The 18,664-nt window shown below is 30.3% G+C and overlaps 1 protein-coding gene across 3 annotated transcripts in view; it reads right to left on the reverse strand.

Moving 5' to 3' along the window:
* The window catches only part of LOC129980848 (glycoprotein 3-alpha-L-fucosyltransferase A-like), a 254,073-nt gene that overhangs the window by 117,988 nt on the left and 117,421 nt on the right, over positions 1-18,664 (reverse strand). Inside the window, exon 1 of one of the 3 annotated variants that reach the window (XM_056091277.1) lies at positions 12,271-12,339. The exons of the other annotated variants lie outside the window; for them this stretch is intronic. The gene's annotated coding sequence lies outside the window, so the exon portion shown is untranslated. Of the gene's footprint in view, positions 1-12,270; positions 12,340-18,664 lie in introns of those variants that run through there. 3 annotated transcript variants of the gene reach the window in all.

The raw sequence follows: 18,664 nt of genomic DNA on the forward strand, positions 1-18,664 counted from the left end.
TAGTATTAATGCCTACAATTCGAATCACATATCTGTAAATATATCGCACAAATTTTTGGGTTAGAGGGTAGAAATCTGTACGCCTTTATCAAATTTTGGCGAAAAATGGGCAAGAGAAATCCGTCTAGTTATGTGTCGGTATGTGTATAAACAAGATAACTCTACGCCAGTTTTCGTTTTAATACCACAGCATGTGGAAAGAGTAATGCGAATTTTATATGCATAAATTTTTGAACTGAGGTTGGTTTTGAGTTCTAGGGACCAAGACCGGTGAAGATTTGCAAAAATATTTTCAAAATCCTGCCATGAGAATAGGTATTCTTGCTATAAAGAATCTACCTAAAACAAAATGATTTAAATCATTGGGATTTTGCGGGACTGTGTAAGTTTGATGTGTTCTCCTTTCGGCTTTCATACAAAATATGACATTTTTATATTATATAACATATTTTTGGTTGAAGCAGAGTGCAAGTTGAAGATATAGACGAGACGTTGTATTTTTAATTCCGTTTTGTTCTCTCTCGGGAGGTAAACATGATTTTTTTACAAGAAGGTGCAGCGCGGCATAAAAGCAGAAGGCAAAAAGAGTTGAACAAATGATCACTAGTTTTATATAACATAGGATTTCTGGCCAGGCGCCAATTCAATACATGTGGTGACCTTTGACACCTTTTCAAGGGCAACGAAAAGTATCACTTTCATTTGATACGTAGTACCGATGGCGAATTATTTTTACAAAAGGATTAATTAAACCGACAGTGGAATTGGATCACGAAATAAGAGAATATTTTAGAATGAAGTTACGATGGGCTAAATTAGGATTAAGTTTTGGAAATTAATTTGGATTAAATTAAGAGTTTAAAATGTCATTACATATATATGCACGTCAGCCCAAATCATTTTATCAAGGTAAATGTGTAATTTTTTTTTTCTATTTAATAAGAATGAAATATTATTCGCTTTATTATGTGTTTTTTTTTAATTACTATGCAACCATTTGCACTGTGTTCAGCTCGCATATGCTCTCGCTTGACTTTAAAAAGGGGGATATTGAAGGACTTTAAAAAATAAATTCCGCAATTAATTGGTTAAGTCTCAAAATACTACGAAGAAAATATAGTATTTATTTTTCATTTCTTCCTTTTCACCACATTCATCTAAAATATGACCTAGGGTTAAAATTGTGGGATTAAGATTATAAGCCAACTTTTATTGATCTTTTGAATTTTATTATTCATTGGTTCACATATACAACAACAGACTAACCGATAGACAGTTAGCTCGTTTTATAAGTTAGTCCAAAATCTGGCATGGATCAAAAAAAAAAAAAAACCCTATGTGCCACACGTCATTTCACTAGTTTGGTTTGGTTTGGTTATATTAACGTCCCGTTTGAAGCAACACTTGGGCTATTTGGGGACGGACCTCGTCATTTTGAACCGCGGTCAGATGACGAGGACGACACCTGAGCTGGCACCTCCCTCTTCACACCACACCACACCAGCGGGAGGACGTTTGGTCAGGACGGATTTAACGTGCAACAGACCCCCTTACACGACGGTTCTTCGGTGGAATCAGGTCTCGAACCTGAAACCCTACGGTTCCGAAGCCGAGACCTTACCACCAGGCCACCGCGGTCCGTCACTTCACTAGATTTTTTCCGTTTTTAAATTACGATGTTCACATGCGCACAATATATATAGTCATAATGAAATATCATATAGTCCCACCACTGTAGAATCCATTTGAAGGAAACATACATTTTGGTATCAAATCCACAAATCAAATTTCATATTTTTAGATCACTGTGCTTTTGAATTAATGTTTTCACACACCAACCAACATACAGGCAGACAAAATTCCAAAAATGATTCGCTTGAACAGCGGAGAACTAAAACGTGAGGATTTAACAAATTTCGTGGGTTTTCTTCCAACGACTGCAATGTTTGCTATTTTTCAACTTCGTAAATGAAAAAGTAAAAAAATATAAAATACATTTTAGGTTACTACAAATTCTTTAAAACTTTTAACTTATCGGGTAACAAGATTACAAATTTCAAAGAAATAACGAAAGATACCAAAAATACATCGGAGTCAGCTTTCGTGACAGAACTTAAGAAGAGAACTGTGCATCGACTGAATAATAAAACCCGGCATTGCGAACAATAAAGTTTGTTATTGTGCTCCAGAATACAAATCTTCAAAAGTATAGCGTGTTCTTTTTTTTCCCCACCCCTTTCACTCCTAAAGCGCGAAATAACCATCCTCGCAATACAAAGTTCATTTCCGGAAGATAAGAAACACAAATACCCAATACCCCATTCAGTCGTTTCCTTTAAATTATTCAGCGGTAGAACACGAAGAATACAACAATGATAGTATTCCATTTTCGAAAGTTTTAAAAGGAAGAATGCGTATATGGCGCTTTTAACCCGTCAGAGGAAAAGACTGGTGCTAAAAATATCAATAGCTCGCTTGTAGAATCTCTTTACGAATGTTTTAAGAGAAATATAATTTTATACACCACCAAGAAAGATGAATACCAATCTGAAATTCAGGCAGAGTTCAAGATCTAAAGCTACGTGTCTAGGAAGTAGACAGGCATTCTAAAATGTATAACTTTGAGCTAGGTGATACCTGAGAACTCCAAGATTTCTAGACTGCAAAATATATGTTGAAAAGGCTTATATTAAGCACAAAATTCAAGATGGGTTCAAGCTTTATTGCAACGTGTTTTATATTTCAATGAAAATTAGTACAAATGTTGCTTTTTTATTTTATTTTTAAATTCACCAATGGAGTATATTATATATATAAAGAACAGGTAACAAAATGAATGTATTGCCAAAAGTTACGCACAAGCATCATGCTTACTTTTCGACATAATGGCTGTAAAGATCCACAAATTTGCCATATTGGTGAACCGGGTTTCTAGTTCTCTCTTCGAAAAATGCTGCCGCCAATGATGCGAGACGGATTTTAATGTTCCTTTAAAGTTTTTCATTGATTTGGAATTTCTTTGAGGGTTTTTCTTTTTAAAAAAGAAACATGACAGGAATAAGTAAACATTCATCTTCGAAAGTTGCGATTTCGGCATGCTGATCGGCCACTTGTTGCCTGCTATTCAATCATTTTTAGCTTCTTTTGGACTTGATCTAATTGTTGAACAAAAAACTTTTGTAGGAATACAATTGCGTGCTTGTCCAACTTCATCAAAAAAGAGATTCGGAGAGAGGAGAAAGCATCGATTGATTTGCATTGTAGCCAGAAGACCAAAAACTTCCATACAAACAGACAAATTTGGAGTTTAAATAAATACGTTCTCGTCTTAAATCCCCGTAGTAAATAACCCTTTGCATACGATTAAGAGTACCTGAAGGTCTAATTTATTTTTAGACACATTTTTTTCAATCTACTGAAACCAGAATATGATGTAGAAATAAAATTGTAGTCACAAAAGCATATATCAAATTTTATATATTTAAATCATTGTGTCTGAGTTATTGCATTTAAACGGACATGAAAATCCAAACTGACAGAAGGTCAACAAGCAGTTGAATTTTGTTCCAAATTTGGCAGTTATCTATATTTTTGATATTAAATCTGTGTACCAATTTTATCCATCTAGCTCTCTTCTTTTTGAAGGCATCGACTTTCCGCTTATATTCGGATTGCTTGACAGATAGACTTCGTCTGAATAGATTTCGCTCAAAATGCGATAGAAATCAATACATCCTTAAGCAAAGACCATATACCAATTTTATCCGTTGAGCTCGCGAGCACTTTTGAGTTATCTTTGTCACATATGCAGACAGACAAATGTCAAAAATGCGTTTTCCGAACTAACGGAAATCTGAAACATGGGGATTTGTCAAAATCCTGCTTTAGAAATTTTTGACGACTATAAAACTGTCTCGATATGATGAAGTAAAAAAAAAAATCATTTCTAATTGCTTATATAAATATTTTTATTTAAATCGACAATTTATACCTGATTTAGATATACATTCTGTATAGTATAGTTATATATTGACATTCTTTTATGTAACAAACACAACGAGGGTTATTGCGCGGATGCTCTCTTAAATTTGATTCTTCATCAGACGATGAGGAAAATACCAGAGCCGGCACCTTCCTTTTTAAACATCCATCACGACAGTTCTTTGATAGAATCGGATTTTGTAACTGGAATGCGTGGCCTTTCAGCGAAACCTCACAACTGGAAAACCGCATCATTCTACAAAATTATATATTACACATTTTTGAACTTTCATGAAGTATCTAGTACATGAATAACAAAAAAAGAAATTATAAGAACCTTCTTTTTATTTGCTTCCATTTACTCAAAACATAACTTCTTGTTTACTTCCCTCAGAAAATTATTAACCTTACAGTAACAGTTTGAGAAATCCATAATCAAAACAAATAACGAAAAACCAAAAGTAACCAACCTCTCGCTAGTACAACAACAATCTGAATGATCGTTCTTTCAGCCCAACGACGGCCCGTTACTTTCACCCGAGTTACGCAGGTGTATAATTACTTTGTTACTTTCTCCACATCCGATACTAAACAGTAAATTGTGAGATGAGCAAAAAATTAAAAACAAACAAAACGACCATTCATCAAGGCGATGTGGATACCGATTAATAAACCGGACACAGGCTCCCCGAGAGAGTTTAGATTACATTGCAAGTCTTCCTCACCCCCCAACACATTTCCAACCACCCCCCTTTCAGTTCGGTAGTCCGTCCTATCCGGCTAGAAAAACCATTAATTTCAATCTCGAGCGTTAGTTTCTTATCCGCTATTCGAATCCTTGAGATCGCCCGAGAGTTACTTCAGTGAAAGCACGTTGAAAGTCGGAACCTTCTACTGCAATTCCACCAACAGTGTCTACCCCACCCCCTTCCTTAAAGCACTTGGGGAGGGGGGAGAAGAAAAAAACAAAGAAAAGGTGAGAATAGATTAATGGAAGGATTTCTTGGAGGGTAGCCAATGAGTTAAAAGCAAGGTCCTCCTCGGCTCTTTTTTTCATCGCGTAGACAACTCATCTTTCGGTTGTAAGGTAGCAATTTTGTTTTATAAGTTGATTGGTACCAATTTAAGTGGTTCCGTCTTTGGAAATAGCTTGGAGGGGTGATAGAGAAAATTATCGTTTGATTGGTTTCGGCTCTTAATGAGCACGGAAACATGAAGTTGGGGAAAGGGGGTGATGACGGGGAGGTGAGTCAAAGCGAAAATTGTTTTGTTGACTCGCAGTGTCTGAAGTTAACAGCGCAATGAAGTATTTATTTTTTTTTAAGCTTAGGGAAGCTTTTTCTTATGTTTTATAGTATCCAGTAAGACCAAAAACGAAACATATCGAATTATAAACAGCCTCAACAATTTAGCCTAAAGACTTAGACAAATTTTCTTAATTAAAATCCAGGCTTTGGCTAGAACAAAGAGTGAGGAACGTTGGGTAATATCCAAAATATATTTAATTAAATAAGATAAAACACAGAAACAATAAGACAGTTGATTAGAAAATATTTTTTAAAACTAAGATTGAAAATCATAACTAACTGATTTTACAGTTACTTTTATTGGTTTTGTCTCCGAACTGATTCATTCGCGTAAGGTACATGAAAGAAAAAAGAATTCATAACAAATTAGCTTTTTAAGGCACGTAATTACGTCCAAAATGATTACCCTTATATTAAAAAACGTTTTAATAAAGTTATATTTTTGAATTATTGCATAAAAAATTGAAAAAAAAAAAAAAACGTATAAAACCTATACCAATTAAATAACAATCGTTAAAATTGGGAAAAAATATTTTTTTTTTTTTTTTTTTTTGGTTAAAAAGCGACAAAAATCCAATTGCACTTTGGGAGCTATAGAATCAAACACAAAATATTAATGCTTCAATAATTACACAAGAATGCACAGAAACTATGATTCATCAATCGATAGACATCAAGTTTTGAATTTTTACGCATCACTCAATTTCGCTGACTCTCGAATTTCTCCTACAAAATGCCTGAAAAAGAACGAACTCAAATATATTGAATAAAGAAGAACATGGAAGAAAAGTTGTCAGGGGAAGATGGAACATCGCCGTTCAGCTTTTCGCTGAATAAATGTTTCAGTTTCGAATAAACGCAAGCAAACTGACAAGATCGGACAATTTCTTCAAAATGAAAAACGACGAGACTTCAAGAAAGGGGAAAAAGAAGCAGAAATGGGTTTTCAAATATTTCCTTTCCAAACACACTATGCAGTGGATTTCAAGTTATATCAAACATTTAAAAAAAGTTTCATTCTACATGCAAATACAGAGTGGAAAAGGGAGATTAAATCTTAAAAATCTCAATATATTCCGGCAATTGAGCATGGAATTGCTTCTTTTGTGCTGATAACATATTTGAATTCAAAAGGCTGTTTCCGGATTTACTCTGAAATTGTTGTCTGAATAATGTATTTACATTCAAAAGACATTTCCAGTTTTAATTTGCGTTTCCAAAGAAGTTGCTGGATTTTGAAACGGGTTTAATCTGTTGGAAACTCGGATCTAAATTTCCATGTTCCTCAAAAAGGCAATAAAAAACAATGAATTTAATAAGTCTGATCTTTCAATAAAATTCAACTGCCTTTTCAGAGTCAATAATAAAAGAATTGCTTTATAAACAAAAGCACTTTTACCAATCTATAATAGATTATTACCAATATTTTGACACATCATAAAGCAAGTACTCTTCAAACAGACTTCTGTTTTTAACGTCTATTTTTTTCTTCTTATGTCTGAATAAAAAATACGTGCACACCTGAAAACGAATATGAATGAACAAACATATCGGTAGCACTGAATTCTTTTTCTCCTATTAAGAATCTTTCATTAATTTTGCAAAGCACTTTATTTTTCGGTTAGTAGATCACCACTTGTTTCAATCTAATTTTAATAGTAAATTTTAATCGGAGTACTCTTTGTGTCTTTCATAAAAATAAATCGCAAACTTCACGTTGTAATTGCATTTTTTAAAGGTAGATTGCAATAAAAGTTAATAAACTGAAGTCTTCTGCTTCACAATACTCTCATTTCAATTGTAAGTTCATGGTAATATTTTTAGCTCTTTTTTTAAATTTATTTATCTATTTATTTTGTACTACCGCCTTTGGCGACAGGCCGGTTCTCCAATCTTAATGTTCGTTTAAATTTTAATAATTAAATAGGTTGAACCGGAGTTTAACCCCCTTCTTCGCCAAGTTGCGATAACGCGCCAAAGCTGGCAATCTTTATTATGCACTATAATTGAACATCTGCTCCTTTGCTTTTGAACATTTCGCAAGGCGATTTTTAAAAATTGCGCCAAGCAGGGGATTAAACTCCGGTCGTACCAATAAATATTTTACGCAATTCCAACTTTAATAGATTCTTCGGCAAAATATTTTAAAGCTTCAAATTTTGATAGTCATATAATTCGCTCATAATATTATAAAGGCCTTCAGTCATAACGTGATATGTATCTCTCTAATTTTCTGTTACTCCTCGTAGAATTTATGCTTTAAATTAAAGTGTAAATGATTAATCTGCAATTAATATAATAATATTTTTTACTGAAACAAAGCCTTTTTTTAATACTATGATTACTGATAATAGAGTCACTGAGCGTTTAAACTTTATGGGCACTAAAGAATATCTTTCTTAATTTATGTAATATCTCAAGAATTTGTGAGCAAAACTTTCTCAGATTCATCATGAACAGATCGATTCATTTACAATGTTTAATTTTAAATGCATCAAACACTAAGAAAATAAAATGAATCGTTTAAAATAATCGGTCGAAAACAGGTTTAAAAAAGCTACTTAAAAAACGATGTACTTAAAACTATAAGCATATACAAAAAAATATATAACTAACATAAATACAATTTAATTACAAAAGCATGCAACTAATCTAAAAATAATTTAAATCATCCGTTGATAATGATTGTCATGTCAACAATCAGAACACAATGCACATGCGTGAATTTTCAACGCCAGTTACGGTAACGCAAATGTGTGAGTTTTTTTCTACGCCAGTTGGGGTAACGCTATGCAGATTAGAAATTTTTAATTTCCTTTATTCTGTGTTATTTTAATTCAAAAGTACTTCAGAATGAATCTGAAACATGGATTAATTAACAATGTTTAATTTTAAATGTATAAAACATTAAGAAAATAAACGGAATCGTTTGAAATAATCCGCCGAAAAATGTTAACCCTAGCCTCATTACTGTTGGCAGAAAAAAAAACTGAAGCCTTACTCATTTGGCGGTGGGGAAAATGGAAGATTTTTTTGGCGAGAAAGTTAGTTTTTAATTCAGAATTAAAATTCTAATTAAAATTTCAAATAAAGGGACCACAGGTGCACATTCCCGACCTCTAAGGTATACATGTACCAGATTTGATAGCTGTATGTCAAATGATCTGGCCTGTAGAGCGCCAACACACACACACACATTGAGCTTTATTATAAGTATATAGAAGTGGCAATGCATTTTCTAGGAAATACGGAATACCCAGCGTTTTCGAAATACTCAAATAAAATTAAGAAATCAGTGATAAAAATCAATTTGATATTCAGTTCGCAAATAAAATACACACCAAATACGGCAAATTCAGTACAATAAGTTGCAAAAACCTAGGTTTTTTTTGGCAACGTCACCTTTATTGATTGCAGAATTTCGTACAGTTGCGCAAATGTTAATAATAATAGTTTGAATCGAAAAATTACATTCTAAACAAACACACAATATGGGTTACAATTACTGCTCTCAATCATATATATATATATATATATATATATATATATATATATATATATTTCATTTTAATATTTATTACTTTCTCGTATACGTATTGCAGAGAAAATATAGTAATCGTCAAAAATTCGAACTCCAGATTTTGACGGATCTCCGCATTTTAGACCTCCATAAGTTCGAAAAAAAAAAAAAAAAACATTTATGGGAAATGTTTGTCTGTCTGTGACAAAAATAACTACACGATGCGAATTAGAAGAATGAAATTTGGTATGCCGTCTTTAAACAAAATTTGGAGATTTCTATCAAATTTTGAGCAATATCTGTTCAGGGATGCTTTTCGAATATAAGTTAATACTTACAAAGCAGAGCTGTACAGATAAATTTCGGTACACAGATTTAACATCTAAAGTGTAGAAACTTGTCAAATTTTGTGCCAAATTCAATGATGAGTCGACTGCTGTCGGTCTTTAATTTCATAGGTATACAAACGATCTGCAAATTCAAAAATGCGATGGCTTAAATATCTAAAATTTGGCATATGATTTTGTGATAATAAGTGCAGTTTTGTGTCAAATTTTTGCATAAAACAAAAATTCGATTTTTGGATGATAGTGCTAATCACCGCCTGCTAGTGATTAATCGCCAAATAACGCGCGCAAGATGGCAAGATTCAGTAAAAATGCTAAATTCACGCCAAAAGTTAATATTTCGTAACCATTGTACACCAATGTCATGTAAAGTGTTCTCTAGCATGATAAGTCTATTAGAGAATAGGCGGGGAAATTTTAGGAATATCACTTCTGTTAGTCATTTGATATTGCTTAATTGAAAAATCAAGCAACCATTTGTTTCTCTAAACTGGATTTTCAATAATATAAGAATACATATTTAAGATATTCCAATAATATGGAATTTTTTTTAATTAGTTATCCTTACTTTTTGTTTAATATTTATTGTATCATTCACATATAAAATAATAATGTGCAGTGCAATCAAAACTAATATTTGCAATGTGAAAACTAAAAAAAAAAAAAAAAAAAACATTCATCGATCTAGAATATAATTACATTTGCCTCTTTAACTATAATTTATTTCGTTCATATCCATTAAACTAAGAATAACATTCACAAAATTAAAAACAGAAATACCAGAGTTCCAAGAGAGAAAATCATATAAATCTAAATGAATCTCCCCACCAGATTTCGCGTATAATTAGTGCACAGAAAATAAAAGAATGCAGCATTTTTACTAAACCTCGATAGTAAAAGAAAGCTATTTGCTGTAGAAAAATTCTACAAGCTTCATTTCGGGAACTTAAGTGCTTCATGCCGGGTTATTTACGCTTCTCTAATCATTACTCCTTAGAAACCCAATTCTTTCCTTTTGGTAATAAACCAAGCAGAAATCTGAAGTCTTATACTGGTGCAGCTATCCAAAACATATGTCGGTTTACTCCGAGCAATCATCCGAATAAATAGAAATCCGAATTCGTATTAAAAATTATTGATTTCGAATTATTTTCACTTTTGTAGTTGAATATACTAGTGCGTAAATAAATTTGCATTTTTACTTGGATGATAGAAGAATGAGATTGTAGAGAATCATATTAATTTAGAAATAATAATGAAATCGTTTGCTTCTTTCCGACAAGAATTAGCAAATTGTGTTGCGAAATCGTTTTCATTTTAAGGACAACTAAACTCTACAGAAATATTAAATGAAATTTTTGCTTAAATGTCATAGTTCATTGTTTAATTTAATCTTAATTAGTCGGGAAGAATGAATTTGTTATAATGATTAAAAGAAATCAAATGGTGCCATTTTAAAATTTTATTAGTATTATATGCTCTAATAATGTGAAAAACAAAATATTTCTTATGCGATGTATTTTAAAATTATATATATATATATATATATATATATATATATATATATATATATATATATATATATATATATATATATATATATATATATATATATATATATATATATATATTTAAAAATATATATTCATTTGGAACATTAACTATTGACACGCAACCTCCACAGACCAACTGTTTCCCACTTATATTAATAGAACTAATTTATTATTACAAAATAACTTTAATGAACAACACCTTATTACAGTTAATGAAAATATTACAAATATATTTTCAAAGTAATATTTCTAAATTAACATTCTATTTAATTAAACATGCTAGAAAAATATTATTAATTAGCGGATACAATGACGAAATCGGTCCAATTGTTGATGCTAGAGCTGTGTCAAGATTTATTTTACGACAACTCTCAAAAGTGAGGAGACAGACGACCATTTCCCAGTATAATACATATATTGCAGAATACTATATAACATTAAACAATATTCGAAATATCGAATAATATTATCGAATATTAATGAATGCAATACAATATCGCATAATATTGTATAAAATTCTATCTAGTTTGATAACGTATCTATATCATTAACTTTAAGAGAAATAAAAAATCTAAAGGCCTTTTTTTTCCACCCATAGAAACCGGACATTGAAGTAATTTTTAATATTTTCTTGGAAATTCTGATGGGGAGAGGGTAACAGGCAAGGATTGATAAAACACCAGGGATCATAAGTTTTGGAATGGAACAAAAATTTGCGAAATCTTATTATTCTAATTATAACATCATAAGAGCTTTAAGTGATTTGAGCTTAAGAATTGGTTTATTGTTTTTATGCTAACTATTTTAAATACACAAATATGTTAACTGCGAAATTTTAAATATCGTATATACATGAAGATTTCACATTCATTTGCAGTGGTTTTTCATTAATGCATTTACAATGATTTAATGACTTAACACCCAGTAACTTATATTTGCATCTCTACGATGATAGTGTTTACTTTTTTAAAAATTTTGAATAACCTAATTTTTATTGAATATTTATTTTGTTATTAATTGAATACCTCAACACATTGTTTACACTTTCACTTTATAAAGAAAAGTATTTTTTTTAATAATATTTTTGGAAGTTGTTGCTGAAAAATAAAATTCAGCTTAATTTTTAATTAATTAAAATCCTAATAAAAAATTTAAAAAAACTCGCTGAGGTCCACATTCTTACTCTCTAAAGTAAATATGTGCCAAATTTGGCAGCTGCAGGTCAAATGGTCTAGCTTGTACAGTGCTGAAATGTACAAACAAAGCATTAGTTTACATTATTAATAGAAACTAAGCATGAGATACTTTGTCACAAATAATTTTTTAAACAACACGCTTTAATTAATTTGAGACGTAATACAACTCAATTTTCTAAACACTTTGTAAAATATATTCATTTCCTTATCCCACTCGTATAAAAAACAAAATCCATACAACTGCATCTTTAAATTTTATATACGTTTCAGTCTAGGTGACAAAATATGAAAAGTTGATGCATTCCTTCTAGATATCTTAATCGAAAGGATTTTAAAATTCAAAACTGACGAAATTAAGCAGCTTACCATTCCCGACAACTGAGTTTTCTTAAATGAATTAAATTTAATACAACTTAGTAATTTTTTTCTCTCAACTAAGCAAAATAAATGAAAAAATAAATAAATAAAAGCTCAGTCATTTCCCATACCGCAGTATGCAATCAGCGAAATTTAATACTAGTGCGAAACATATGTTACAGACAGATATTCTCGAGTTTTCAAGTTTCAAAATAAAACTCACTATCACCAGTCTAACTAAGTAGACAACAGTATGATGCGATTTCGCACTCAATGCAAATAAAGAGTAGCACACGAGGAAATGTCTAGATAAATGATTAAGTCGTCTGCTGAGTAAATACACATTATCTAACATATGCGTGACGTTGAGTAATTTAATATTCCACGTTGCTGAGCGAAACGAAATGAAATAATTCAGAGGTGTTTCCCGGTCATATTAGTGTACTCCAAAATAATATTTATAATGTGTAGTCAAAAATGATAGATTATGTATTATTCTGTGAGTGGTAACTATAATGAATGTTATATAAGTAATTAAAATACTATATAAGTAATTAAATATACTCTATTCTTATCCAAAATCGTTATATATTATGCTTATAGAGATTATGAGTTACTCAGTCAAGTATTTCAAATTAATAATGATAATTAATTCTGTTAAAGTAACTAAAAAGGGAAAAATATACCCTATTCGTATCCGAAATCGGTAGTTTCAGTTCGTTAGAAATTATGCGTTAATCTACTACGCATTTTCAATTTGTAATAGTAACGAAGCTATAAACACTAACCAAACTTGCCAAAATGAACTTTGTTCTAAAATTGCAAAAATAAAATTAATTAACATTCAAAATCGCAAAATATTCTCTATTAATATTGAAAATCATCATTTTTCAATTTATAACTTTGGAAACTAGAGACCGATATTTTTTCCCATTATCAAATTAAAAAAATATTTTTTCCATTTTCTTAGTTTGATAACTTTGTTATTTCTTTTTTTCGATTGGTAATTTTCAAATTTTCGTTTATAGCTGTGATAATGTATAAAATATCTTTACATATATATTATTTGAAAGGAATACACTTAAACAAACGTAAATAAAAATCCATATATATTTTAATAAGAATGCTAATTTCAGTGATTTTAATTTCATGCGTACTAAGGTACACAATTTTTTTTTTAATTATTTCATTTAACCTTTTCTAGGGGCATGGGAAGTATGCTTCCCTCCAAATTTATCAATCTTTGTATGAAATTATGTAGGTTGGCATAAGTTTTGACAAAAATTTTTAGTAAGTCAGAAATCTCAGTTCTTTATCTCAGGCAAAATGATGTGTCTAAATTTGTTACTCAATTTTTAATTAACCAAATTAATTAATTTTCAAATTAAATTTATCTAATAAGCTAAATGAATCCCTTTTCTTATTCTAATTTTAAGCCTAAAAATATTTTAATATAATATGACTAGAAAAAAATGGCCCTTTAAAGGGTTAAATAATTCTCTGAAAGCGTAATATATCTTCTTTTAATATTTCCTTTCAGATCGGTCACCAAATTCTATAGAGTTTTGCCAGTTTCTATAAAATGATGAACCAACTATTTCTTATCCATTGCAATCGAATTCGTTCTTACACGTTTAAAAGTCCTAGTTTGGAATAATCTGCGACTCCAATCGTTACTAAAAATCTGAAGGTATATGGGATAATGAATATATCTAATTAATAATGAAATTATTATGTTCATTAGCATAACGCTCCATAATGCGATTAAAAAAATTAATGCACTAATACAATAATGTGTGTAGACATCTATTTTATCATTAATAATATAGGTAAACTTCTGCTGCATAGATAATTAAAAATTCTCACTGTCCGCTTCAGTATGCTTTTTTATGAAATAACATACATGCTTATGAAATATTGCACAATCGATCGTTAGGTAAAACACTGTTTATATAGATATATTTTCCTCTTAACACATAAAATTAACGATATTTTTAATTTAAAATTAAAATAAATCCACATCATTAAGTTATTAAGTGCCATTGGATAATGATGCCCAGGGACTGCAACTTAATTAACATCATGATATAAAGGTTTAGATTAGGGGTGAACAGAATATCATATTAAATTTATTGCAAAGTTCTAAAAATCTCGCCATTAATCTTAAAAGAATATTCTAAAATCAAAATTACATCCTTATTAGACATAGCTTCCCACTATTTTTCTTAAATAGTGGGTAAAAAAATCCTTTATTTAAAATTTTTTGTATGAAATAGATTTTAATTTTAAAATCGACATAGTTAATTATCAAGCATCTTTAATTCAATGGCAAACTATCGCCAATTAGTTGAATGGATTAGCTTAGTTATATTAAAGTCCGAATTTTTAAAGCAACACTAAGGCCACATTAGGACGTACCTCATAATTCTGAGCCGTGATCAGATAATTAGGACGACGCCTGAGCTGACATGGCAACTCCACACTTCCGCACAACACCAGTAAGAGGACATTTGGTCCCGACGGATTTAACGTGCACCAGACACGCTTACCCGACGGTTCTTCGGTGGAATCGGGTCTCGAAACTGGAACCTTCTAGTACGAAGCAGACCACTGCGGCCATAACTAAATGGTTACAACGGTTTTAAAGACATTCCATATTAAGGATATAATCAAATTATAAAAAGTCTTGTCACTAATCTTTTGCGCTTTCTTTGAAATTAGATTTTCTTTAACATTAGATTGATGTCATTATTATAAAAGGTGTTAGAATAAAATCAACGAAATTTAAAAAGTTAATCCCAAATTTTTTTATTTCAAAAAATGTGAAAACTACAATAAACGACTGTTAACGTACTTTTGATGTTAAACTTTTCAAAAAAATCGCCAGTGTTAATGCATCTTATACATATGACAAGCAATATGCAAAGTATATTCAAAATTTACACAGACACCTTTAACAAACTTCAAGGGTGTCCTAAATTGTAACAGGAAATATCAAAATACTGTCCGCCTCTTTAATCTAAAAACGAGACGAAATAGAAAAAAAAGTTTCATTTTAAAAATATACCATATATATGCTGCTAAATCTGAAACAAAATTTCAAACTGAAATATTTACAGTTCATTCACAAACCCAGACATTATGTTAAAGCAAACGCACGAAAATTGCATTGTCTGTCTTGACATTTTGATTTAGAAGAAAATTTACAATTCTTAGATTCGGCATTTTCGCTTAGAGAGACTGAAATTTCAACTCTTCTTTTTATCTTACTATTTTAAATTCGGAAAATTCTGTCTTTCAACTTACAGTTGAATGGCACGAAGATTAGAAGCAGCTGCCCTTTTAAGGAAACATGAAAAAAAAAGTTCGCACGCTTTCTGTGAGTAAATGTATGTAAAAATGGCATTAAAAATTAAACAAAGTTATAACTTTTTACCAAGTCACGTTACTGCTCTGCCAGGTTAAACATTTCAAAAATTTTCAACATAAGAGTATTTGAGATTGAGCAAACTTTAAGACGGAGTCTTAAGCAAAGAAGAAACTAAAAGTATTTAAACTCACCAAGCGAAAATAAGTATTAAATATATTTCGTACTTAAAGTTTAGTAAGTGTATGAGTAAAATCAACCTTTATTATTATTAATAAAGATGTGGGCGAGTTGGCATTCTATAAAGTACACCGTTAGAGAAACAGCTACCAAATTTGGTATAGTTTATAAAAATTGAAAGTTGCAAATGTATACCTTAAAAAAGGTTTTTTTTTTTTTTTTTTTTTTTTTTTTTTAAATTTTAGTTAGAAGTTTAATGAAAAATTAAGCAGAATTTTGGCTTTTTCCCGCAATAACTACCGGAAATATTATCCCCCCCCCAAAAAAAACCCGGATTTCATGCTATTTAAACATTTAAAATTGCCTTTTTAATGATTTCAGTTTAATAGTTCGGCAAATTTTTACCAAAATTTCGACTTTTTTTTTCCCTTTTTAATATCCTTTTTGCCTAACTTCCGATACAATTGCTCTGGAATTAAAAATATTTTTACGGTTATATTTAATCACGTGATTTTCCATTGCTGAAAGCTAAACATGAAATATTATGTTTCATATCTGTAGTTTATAAGACGAAAAAAATAAAAAGTGAAGTTAAATACTTAGAAGAGATTAGAAGACAGATAAACCCTTTTGTTTACGTTTTTAATAATGCTAATTTTCTAATGTTCTCCATTAGAAAAACTTATGAACACAATAAATATAACAAATGTAAATCAATTAAAATAGCTTGGTAATTTGAAGACACCCAGTTACATACAACAGTCCACACACCCAAAAAGATTTATTTTGCTAAGATCTAAATTCAAAATAAAAGAAATATTTGAATGATTTGTCTCTTTTGGAAATTTACTGAAATGTAAGCATATACATTAACACACGTTATACATAAAATTATCTATTATAAAACAATGATTTGTCATTTTTTTTCTCATTCCTGCTTTGTTGCGTACCCATCAAATATAACATCAAAAGTGCAAATTTTGCTTGGTACATTTATTTGACAGACATTAATTAGGAAAATATCTCGTGCTTCCAAACATGTGCTTTAAGTTTTGTTTCAAACCCACATCAATGCGAGACTATTGATGTGGGATATCGATCATATTTAATGCCTAATAACCCAGCATAAGTAAATGATTTCGATTGAAATTCGAATTGAGTGCCCTTTCTCTCATGTGTTTACAGCATTATCCCAAAATAAAACATGAATAGGAAATGATAATGATAATTTATTTTGCAGTTGACCAATACAAATTACGTGTACAGAATGCTCCAAGGTTCCTTTTTCGTTTAAGGCGCTATTAAGAAATCAACATGTCAAGATATATCGTTCTTATTTTTAAGGAAGAACGATTGAAAGAAACTAAGATATTTTTCAATGAAAGTTTGTTGAAGAAAATACAGGAAAAATCCAGCCAAAATCGGATTTACATTGCAATCACTATACAAATGCATTAGAACAGTTGTGAGAAAAAAAAGAGAGGGAGCACCAAGCTTTAATCTGGCAACGTCCATCATACAATTTATAAAAGGGTATCATTCGAATGGAAAAACGCATTCGTGAAAATATTTTAATTAAAAAATATTCAATTAAAACCCTCTTAAGGGGTCTTCTATATATTGAAAAAAAGAACAACCTGTAAAATTTAAAATAGCAACACCCATTTTACATAAAATTTCAATATTAAATCAAAAGTTATTCCCAGGACCTGATTTTCATTTATTTAGGTTTATTAGTTTGGAAATTATGTATTAATAGAATTTTGAATATGTAATGTTAAAATAGAATTTTGAACTTTTATCCATATCTTTAAATTTAACATAGTTATTAACCTAATCATGTAGAAATAAGATATTCTATACATTTTGCACATATATTTATTTTTTAAAAATTTTAATAAAAGATGTAATTTTTCGAATTTCTAAAAACTTTAAATATCAGCTTTCTTATATTTGAGCATAAATCAATCAACAAATCCCTTTCGTGAGGACATGCAAAATTTTAGTTCAATCCTACGAGTATTTTTTTTTTCTGTTAAATTGCCTTTACTGCTTCTAAAATGAAGCATTTAGATACGCATTCACAGTTATTTTGTACGATACGAAACACTTTACGTATTATTATATGCATTTTTATGGCCAGTGTGAATGTTCCTAAGCTATGGATAAAAAAGTAAAATATTTCATGCGAAGCATATGTGATCGATATGATCGGAACAAATCCATTATCAAGGAAACATTTGTTTTAATTGGCGATTAAAGCGTTAAGAAAAAATTATACAGATAATTAGACTAATGTATTAATAATCCTAAATAATTCAACGTGCTGAATTTAGTCAAGTAAGAAAATAAATTGTTCGCTCAAAAAAAATCTTTCATAGACTTGTTACATACAATCTATTATAAATAATGGTTTGATCTCATTTTTCCAGAAATCTAAACAGCGTTCAAAAAACAAATTTCAATCGCTTTCTTTTAAAATACCTTCTCTCGAAATCCAAAATGTTTTCATCAATAAATTTATTGTTTCCATATCGATTCTCTTTCAACTGGATCTATTCTGAGAATTTTACAGAGTTCGGTTTCAATAATAACCTGCAATGCATCATGTATTATGACACATATTTCGAAACATTTTCACCAGTGCCAAGAATTTTCCATTTAGAAAATTTTCAGCAAGGGGATTTTTTTTTTTCATGCGTGCTAAATATATTAAGATAGAAAGCGAGTCTTTTTCCGGAAAACTGGATCGAAACAATATTTCAATTTTAGAAATACGATAAAACTTTGTTTCAATTTTCTGTAAATGGTATACGACGCAGCGAACTCCTTAAATTAAGTTTTAGAAGGAAATAA

The sequence above is a fragment of the Argiope bruennichi genome, chromosome 8 (assembly GCF_947563725.1).
Source record: "Argiope bruennichi chromosome 8, qqArgBrue1.1, whole genome shotgun sequence".
In the NCBI taxonomy this organism is placed as follows: Eukaryota; Metazoa; Arthropoda; class Arachnida; order Araneae; family Araneidae; genus Argiope; species Argiope bruennichi.